Here is a 10025-nt window from a genome sequence, read left to right on the forward strand (position 1 = left end):
GTGATCCTTTACAGGAAAACAATTCAAGGTGATAACCCTTTTTTTAAGAACTAGAGGAATTGATCATATGAAACTAAAATAAGCAGCCTCTTTAACCCATTTAGACCTGAGGACGCATCTGTGTCATATTATAGCTTTTAAGAAAAATACTAGATATGTAAAAGAATGTTTCAATCAAACAATGTGTGTGTTATTCAGATGTGAGAGACGTCCTCAGTGTGTTGTTTATACTGCAGGAACAGAACAGGTACATCATCATGTATGACCACCAGCAGCGCTGCTGCTCTCACTACCTCACATATTCCATTTATTGTAGCCTAACTGTACAGATGAGCAGAGCACACACATCACCATGTTCCATCTTCACTACTTTATCTACTGCATCATGTCTCCCATTTCTTCTGACAACAATGTGGCCAGGTGTCATTTCAGAGAAAACCAATACAGTATTATGTAAGCTTGTTGATAGGCTATTTTCACTATTTTTGAAAATCATCATAACTAGGGTTGTCGGGACATCCCTAGTATCAATATTATATCCATATCATGATATTAGACTGGGATATTGTACTATTGTGATATGGCATAAATGTGTTCTATAAAATGTAATATCGGATCTGGAAAAATCGAGAACGACAGATGCTCAAAATCAAATGATCAGAATCGGATCGGGAGCAAAGAGACGTGATCGGGACATCCCTAATTATAACCAAACTTAATATCCGGTTATAAATGAAGAAGAGACCCGTGCAATGCAGGACCACAATGAAAACAAGCCCCTAGGGTTATCCTTTTAGCAATCATTGTGAAATCGTACTATTTGCAAACTGTTCATTTATTTATTAAATCAATCAAAAAACTCAAAAAAGTGAGGTGAGGATGTAGTTATAAAGAACTTTAATAAAAATGTCAACATGTTTCGGCCCATAGACAGGTCTTCATCAGGGCGGGAATCAGACTAACAAACATTCAGAATCAGATGCATATCCGGCTACAATGCAACTATAGTTTTAGGTTTTTAGGTTTTATTTATTCGCACATAAAAAAGGTTAAAAACAGGAAAAAGAAATTCATACAGTAATATTGTGCAGGAGAAGTTAAAAGCCAAAAGGCTTATCGAGAACTTCCCCTAATTTGAAGAATCAGACATTAAATATAAACAAAACAATACCAGTAATACATTCAAATAGATACAAAATGACATGCAGTACATACATACAGTATATGCATAAGTTATATATTACAAACAATATTTTGTACCGCACTGTTGTGATGAAAAGAGAGTTGAGCCAGAAGGCAAAGCTCTCTGTTTACCGAGCAATCTTCGTTCCTACTCTCACCTATGGTCATGAAGTGTGGGTCATGACCGAAAGAATAAGGTCGCGAATACAAGCAAAGGTATGTGCAGGTCCTTGGATAGACGTGTGGCATATGAATGAATATTTGAATTAAAAAAAAGAAACAATTAAAACCATTTGGAAGATTTTGCATTTGTACACAAATATACATATCTGTAGAGAATTTACCTCAGAGACAGACAAAATGTTTAATTTCTTGAAAAGAGGAGCAGATGGTTCAAATCTTTTTTGAAGTAAAATATTTTTTTGAAGATGAGATGAATGAGTGCTAGCCCATATTATATTACAATAGGATATGTAAGGAAAAATCAAACTATAATACAGGGTTAAAAAACATCTTCTGTTCAATAATGTACACACCTTCCTAATTATGCCTACAGACTTCATTGCTTTTTTACAAACACGTGTTTTTTCCAATTAAGTTTGTCATCAACTATGATCCCTAGAAACTTTGTCGAGGTTACTTGATTGATTTTGGTCTCATTGATGAATAGATTTGCCTCCTTTTTTAAATAACTCTTACCTTTATTACAAAATAAAATAAAATTTGGTTTCTCTATATTTAATGACAACTTGTTTGATACGCATGATAAACCATCATTTGCTTCCCTAAATAATATTTCAAAAATCATCATGTGACATAATAATGGTGTAGTCAGCAAATAGAATTGAGAATAATCTAGGAGATACCGAAGCAAAGTCATTTATATATATATAAAAAATAAAAGGGGGCCTTGATGAACCCCACAAACTAGCTTTGCCCTGTCAGAGTCGACACCATTAATGGAAACAAACTGTTCTCTATTATAAAGATAGTCACTAAGCCATTTAATCACGAAACCAGACAAACCATACCTCTGAAGCTTTGATATAAGTATTTTATGGTCCACAGTATCAAAAGCTTTTGATAAATCTAGAAATATGCTTATTGTCAAGTGCCTTGGTAATTCAATCAACAAACTGTAAAAGAGCCATGTAAGTAGAATGTTTTGTCTGAACCCATATTGATGTTCATATAATATAGGCCTATTATTCTTATTTAGATGTTTAAAATTTCTAGTGTAAACCAACTTCTCCAATATTTTAGACAAGGACGGTAAGATAGAAATTGGTCTGTAATTAGAAAATAAGGATGAGTCACCAGATTTAAACAGAGGTATAACTTTTGCCATTTTCAAGTCTCTTGGAACAACGCCCGTAGAGAAAGTGAAAACACATGGTTCAATGGGTCAATGATTGATGGTAATATGTCTTTAACCAGACATTGATATTATCATAACCTGCTGCTGAGTTTTTTAGATTTAAAATAATATCCTGTATTTATTTTGAGGTAGGAGGTTCAAATATAGACATAGATGGGTACTGACCCTGGATCTTGTCAAGTGTACAGTTAAAAAACGGGAAAAAGGTTCGGAACCGGTTCAACCCCCGGTTGAAAAGGGGCCTTTGAGAACCACTACACTACAGAACTCTTTCACAGATCCAACGTTTAGTGTCAGAACACGATGCGTCGTTCCATCCTCTCTTCTCTTTATGCCCAAACTCGACACAGGCTTCTCTAAGACCGTTGTTGTAGTTGTTGTAGTTGTTAGGCTCACCTTTGCCCCAGTACCTGTAGAAGTATGAACATTTAATTCTATTTCATTGACCTCAAATGTTATTCTAAATACAGATTTACTGCATAGTGAAAGTGACAGTGTGGTACTGTAGGTTTGTATTTTAACATAATTTAGAAAAAGACAGCAAAGATGAAATATGTGTAATAGTAAAAATGTAGTTGAAATGAATAACAGTAGAATGAAGGTAAAGTCTTACTTTGGTGTGGTCAGTGGTGTTCCATCTACCCATGTCCACACTCTGTCAGTCGAATTGACAGAGCCAGAGTCAGTCAAACCCAGCCACACACTCTGGTCACCACTGCCAACAACACTGGTAACAAAGTTCTGGACAGAAATGCTGCTGGTTACTGACCTAAACATTGTACAATAGATATTACCGCACGCACGCACGCACGCACGCACGCACGCACGCACGCACGCACGCACGCACGCACGCACGCACGCACGCACGCACTCACTCACTCACTCACTCACTCACGCACGCACGCACGCACGCACGCACGGACGCACGCACGCACGCACGCACGCACGCACGCATGCACACACACTGACACACACACACACACACACACACACACACTCACACACACACACACACACACACACACACACACACACACACACACACACACACACACACACACACACACACACACACACACACAATATACCTGTTTTTCTTCGTTATTTATGACCATCAGCTCTGATTGTATGCCTATACAGAATTGTTTGCTCTCATTCCAGGTTTTCCTCTCAGTAGAGATGTAATAACCTTTAGCCTTGCCAAGTTGCCATGCAGGTGATCCTAACAAGAACGAAATCATGTTAGCCACGTCTTTTTTTTCCCCTTCATGCTCTCACATTAATGATGATGAACAACATGATATAACAATGAATAAAAACACTGATGTTTCACTGACCACAGAGCTTCTTCTGCTCATCACGCTCTGCTTGTGCTTTGTTATAACTGGACTGTAACGCGTCATTCTGTTCAGTCACGTTGTTGTTCTCTTTAATCAGTTCAGAATCTGTAAAGGAGAATCAACGAGTGAGTTTTGCATACAGCTTTGTTCTGACATATATACTATATAAAGGCACCATTTATAAGCTTTTCAGAAAGAAAAGTGGTTTAGAAGTAGTTCTCAAAAATAACACATACAAGCTCACAGAGCCTTGCACTTACTATATTTAATTCTAAAACATTATTATAATAACATAAATTGTTATGAAACTTGACTTACACAGAGAGCATCTGAGACCAATGTTGAGGAGAGCTTGAACAACACAGAGCAATCCAAACCCCAATCCAACCAGCCCGTAGTGTTCTATGAATGCGCACACATGTGCATACACTGACACACACACACACACACACACACACACACACACACACACACACACACACACACACACACACACACACACACACACACACACACACACACACACACACACACACACACACACACACACACACACAGGGAGGGGGTATGAAAGAGGAGGGAGGGAGATCAGTTTAAATGTTTCATAAAGTTAGAAAGTTGTTTAAAGCAGTAGTTCACCCAAAAAGTGACTTATTTTCTATCAATTACACGCCCCATGAAGCCTTGAATTCATAAATTCAAAGTAAATCATTTTGGTGGGCCTTGTCTTGAAAATGTTTGATAACTACTGATTTTGAAGACATTTGTAGAATCTGCCTCAGGTCTTAATGGGTTAAGTATACTAAAAATGTACTCAGTTGCTGTACATCAGGGGTGCCCACGCTTTTTGGACTTGAGAGCTACTTTAAAAAATTAATGACCAGCTCAACAAGATCTATACCCACTGAATACCATTGCTGAAAATAGTCTAAATATCTCATGGAATAGGTAGTGTTTTTTGTATTTAATTTGTAATGCTACTGACGTTTGTGCACAGCAACACTCTTGAAACTATAAGATTGCATTGTGGGTTTGAGCTGAAAGGCCCTTTTTTATGTCAATCAATCAAGTAATTTTAATTCAAGTGGCAGATGCAAAAAATATATATAGGCTATATATTTTTTTATATTTAAATTAAATATTCTTTAGGGGCATGTCATGCGATCTACCTGCACAGCCTTTGTGATCTACTGGTAGATAGCGATCAACCTTTTGGGCACCCCTGCTGTACATCTACTTATATAGTGTTTTAGTTAGACAAGAGGAGGCGGTATATATAGGGCTATAGGCTACTGGTGGTAGTCAGCAGTGGTATTAAAAGTACTCTCATTTGCTATAAGTAAAAGTATCAATACTGCAATGTAGAAATAGCCTACATGGTGTTTGTATCAAAATGTACTTAAAGTACCAAAAGTAGAAAGTACTCATCATTATGCACAATATCCCGTTTCACAAGTTTTCACATGCATAAAATGTATTACCGGTAGAAATCTTTTGAAAATAGCAGATCGATAAGCACACAATGCACTGTGCTTATCAACACTCAACTTTCATACCTAAACCACTCTGCTTCATGGCCAGAACAAAAATGTGGCCTTTTTTGGGTTATTTCTCAAAGGGTTTAATGTAAAAAGTCTAGTCATATGACCTTCATGTATAGTTGTAGTTGTAAATACACAGGTATCCAAAACAAAAACGTAATCTCTAATACCAATTTATGTGAATTAATGCCAGCCTCCCATGTCTTTGGAAATTTTAGAATAGGCGCTGCACAGACGAAAATCATATTACTATATGGGTGGGAATTGTGAACAATATAATACCCAGGTATGGTCATGGATATCTCATCCCTGATGATTTAATGTTGTCACATCTAATGTTCAATATGAGTGATGCAAGTAGTTTTAATCAAGTACTGTACTACAATTCTGAGCTACCTTTACCTTACGGGAGTATTTCCAATTTCCTCTACTTTTGCTTCTACTCCACTAGGCTCAGAGACAAATATTGTACTTTTTACTCCACTACAATTATTTGATAGCTTTTGTTACTAGACATTTGTAGATTTTGATTATTACATTAACCACTTCAGCCATATTTAAGCTTCAGCTATTTGAAAATAGCCAACCTACAAGCTCACAGGATGTTGCGATGCGAGATGTTGTGTGCTTGTCGAGCTGCCATATATATATATATATATATATATATATATATATATATATATATACATAAAGTATATTTTGATGCCAATACTTTTGTTATAACCAAGTATCTCATACTTTTTGTACTTTTGAATTTTGATTACCAGACTTTTACTTGTAACAGACTGTTTCTATAATGCCGTATTGATACTTAAGAAAAATCAAAAAATAAATATTTTAATAACATTAATAACTAACTAATTAATATCTCTTACCAGACTGCAGGCTCTGCAGAATCGTCCCTGGATGTTTCTGCTCAGCTGTAGTCCTAGTCTTTCTCTCAACATTAACATAAATATCTTCCTCTAGGACCTCAATTTGTTCAGGATGAAAAGCCACAGCCATTTCTACGTTTATGACTTTAATTAATCTTACAAGTGTTTGATATTACTATCACCTATTAGGCTCTTCAACACACTGAACAAAATGGCATGTGGCCGTCCTTTTATCTCTCTACGTGCCTCTCTTCTTCCTCTAATTTGATCAGGAAACGTTTAAAAATATATCACATCTAGAGATCAGGTCCCGTTTCGGCCCTCACAGTTACGCTGCACCAGATATCCAGCTGATATGTCCATATATGGAGAAGTCTATCTGTCAGTCCTTGTCCCTTGAGCATATATGGAGATCTGTATGTATCGGTATCACTTGCTATGCATCCCATGTTTATAACTATACCAGTTACACCTGACGTCATATGCTGCTACGATACATACGCATCAAACGGGGCATACGTTTGATGCGTATGTATCGTATATAATTATAAATGTTGCTATGAACTACATAAAGCAAGTTATGAAGTATTATAATACTTGATATTATAAGTCATTATAAAGTTTATAATGTGTTAAGATTATAAAGTATAATGATTATTTATCAGCGCTTATAAATAGAATTATACATGTTTATACATGTGTGTTCATAATGCGTTATAAACGTGGGATGCATAGCAAGTGTTACCGCATGGGTAGAGAGTATGTTTTGCACTCTGTCTGTGTGTGTGAGTCTGTGTGTCCGTGTGTCCGTGTGTCCGTCTGTGTACAGCTAATCTCCGGCACTGTTAACCCGGTCGATGCCAAAGTTTGCACACACACTCCCTGGATGCCAACGATGAACCTCTGCCCCAAAATTTCCAGAACGGCCTGTTATAGTGCCACCAGGAGGCCGACTTTTAAAAAACAATTTTTTGATATTACTCCTCCAGATTCTGTCCAAAGATCCTGCAAATCCTTACACACTATCTCTATGTGTTCAAGACGGATCTGTCCGATATTATAAAGTTTGCAGGATTGGCCCATTTTTAACAAAAAGCCTCAAATCATAAATGCAGCGTGCAATTTAGAGTGAACGGAGTGGCACACAGAGTGACCCCTTTAACCTGCATGAACCCAACAGGGTTGTATGTACTGCTCACACCAGTGACACCACTTCACATTTTTTCCACCAATGTCTCAATGATGCTTTGTGCTCATCACTAGTGGCCACTCTGCTGTCCTGATTCTCCTAGACCTATCAGCAGCATTTGACAAAGTGAACCACCAGCTGCTCCTAGACCTATCAGCAGCATTTGACACAGTGAACCACCAGCTGCTCCTAGAAACCCTAGCGGATCTACTGTAGGCATCGGCGGGACGGCAGTAAAGTGGTTCTCCTCCTACCTCACCGACCGGACCTACCAGGTTTCCTTGAAAGGTATGCTATCATCCCCCCGAACCCTCCAAACTGGGGTCCCACAGGGATCTGTACTTGGTCCCCTCCTTTTCTCACTGTACACCAAATCCCTTGGCACTATCATCTCTGCTCACAATATATCCTATCACTGCTATGCCGATGACACACAACTGTTTGTCTGTTTCTATCCTTCCCCCCTCTGCCACTCAGGTGGAAGAGCGCATCACTGCATGCCTGGCTGACATCTCACAGTGGATGTCCTCCAACCACCTCAAGCTGAACCCAGACAAGACTGAGCTTCTCTTCTTCCCAGCTAAGTCCTGCCCTGGTAACGTCTGTCCCAACAGCCAGGAACCTTGGTGTTGTCCTGGACAGTCAGCTCTCGTTTAAAACTCACATCACAGCTGTCACTCGATCTTGTAGGTTCACACTCTATACCATACGACGAATTAGACCGTTCCTCACCCAGGAATCAGCCCAGCTCCTAATCCAGACAACAGTCTTGTCAAAACTTGACTATTGTAACTCCCTCCTTACTACCGGCATGTGCACTTAAGCCTCTTCAACTGATCCAAAATGCCGCAGCTCGCTTGGTCTTCAACCAGCCAAAATTCTCACATGTCTCCCCCCTGCTCCGCTCCCTGCACTGGCTCCCGGTCGCTGCCCGCACAGAATACAAAACTCTGATGCTGGCATTCAAAGCAACCAAAGGTATGGCTCCCCCATATCTTGCAAGCATGATTGAACCCTACAAACCCTCCCGCGCACTCAGATCAGCCAACGCAGGAAAGCTGGAAGTGCCCTCACTAAAAACGCCGGGACAATGCTCCACACGTCCCAAACTCTTCTCCCTTCTGGCCCCAAAACTGTGGAATGCACTCCCTGTTGCAATCAGAACTGCAGCATCACTCCCTCCATTCCGCCGTAGTCTGAAAACCCACCTTTTCAGACTCCATCATGGCCCATAGCACTTATCCTACCCCCTTAGATAGCACTTTTTAGACTTAGATAGCATTTGAAACAGACTTATAGCATGTCATGTAGACAGCACAATAATTGCATTGTATGTAGTCATCACTTCATAGTACATATGTATAGCATAGTATAGTATATATGTATAGTATATATGTATAGTTTATATAGTGTCATTATATAGATATGTTCTTCTAGTTACGTTCTTAGCTTACGCATGTTTCATGATAAATGCATTTTATATATGTAAATGTAAATTGTAGTGGCCAAACAAAAAGGAATCTTTCTTTATCGTTGCTGTCGGACATAAAACTCTTATATCCATGTTCTAACTTAACGCCCTATACTTGTTCATACTACAGCGTAACACAAAAGCATAAAAACAAGATCATTTGCAAGCTCTTTCGCATCGCCTTGACGCCTTTTGGGCTTGTAGATCTGCTACTTTTGCTTTTTTTGCAGGTTTCCACCCGACAGACGTTATGTTGTTTGCCTCAAGGACAAGCTGCAGGAAGCACTGTCAAACACAGATGATTCTGCACTGCTCAGTCATTTCCATAAGCTCTGTAAAACCAACGTTGCCACAGTTCCTCAAACTTTGGTTTCAACTGAATCTTCTTTACGAATCAATTAAAGCCAGAAACATACTTTGGCTGAATATGTTTTATTCTAAAATCGCTGTCAGCCTTGTGCGAAAATAACAACGATGTCGTTAGTCGAGGAATGATCTCGTTGTCTCTCCTTGTGCTCTCAGCACAAGTATCAAGTATGGATGTGACAAGTTGACAACACTGTTACGCCTGGGTGGCCGTGCTGTAGAAGGAGAATTTAGTATATTTGTTTTGAAAGTGAATCAATAAGATATATAAACAATCAAGCCAGTACTGGTGGCTTTCTCTGCATGTGGCATGATGCGTATTATTCCTCTCGATAGCCTATACCACTGACTGCAATGTCAACTAAATTATATTGAATTAATTAATTATATTCTCATACAATACAACTCATGGTATCACCCCAACAATGTGAATCTGTTCTGTACGCATGCTTTTGCATCAAGGGAATGACTCTGTTTCAGTGGACAATCCACGGCAATACGCCTGCTCCTCCATTATGGGGTGGAGGTTGATGCTGCACAGTACTAGAGCAGGGGACAGGGTTCACAAACCTTTTAGTCTGTGACCTTAATTCTATGCATTCAAGTCTACTATAATCTGATTGCTCATACTTGACTCCCAAAATTCATCCATAGGCCAGAAAACATACCAAAACCGAACAACG

The 10025-nt window shown here is 38.9% G+C and overlaps 1 long non-coding RNA gene across 1 annotated transcript; it reads right to left on the reverse strand.

Moving 5' to 3' along the window:
• Positions 1-825: 825 nt before the first annotated feature.
• On the reverse strand, positions 826-6501 carry LOC306921685. The gene is made up of 6 exons (XR_013789811.1): positions 6317-6501; positions 4219-4329; positions 3898-4005; positions 3649-3782; positions 3174-3301; positions 826-2970 (listed from the first exon to the last, which is right to left on the reverse strand). It is a non-coding gene; the product is annotated as an uncharacterized lncRNA (long non-coding RNA).
• Positions 6502-10025: the final 3524 nt, after the last annotated feature.

This window comes from Electrona antarctica (assembly GCF_951216825.1).
Source record: "Electrona antarctica genome assembly, chromosome: 4".
Lineage (NCBI taxonomy): Eukaryota > Metazoa > Chordata > Actinopteri > Myctophiformes > Myctophidae > Electrona > Electrona antarctica.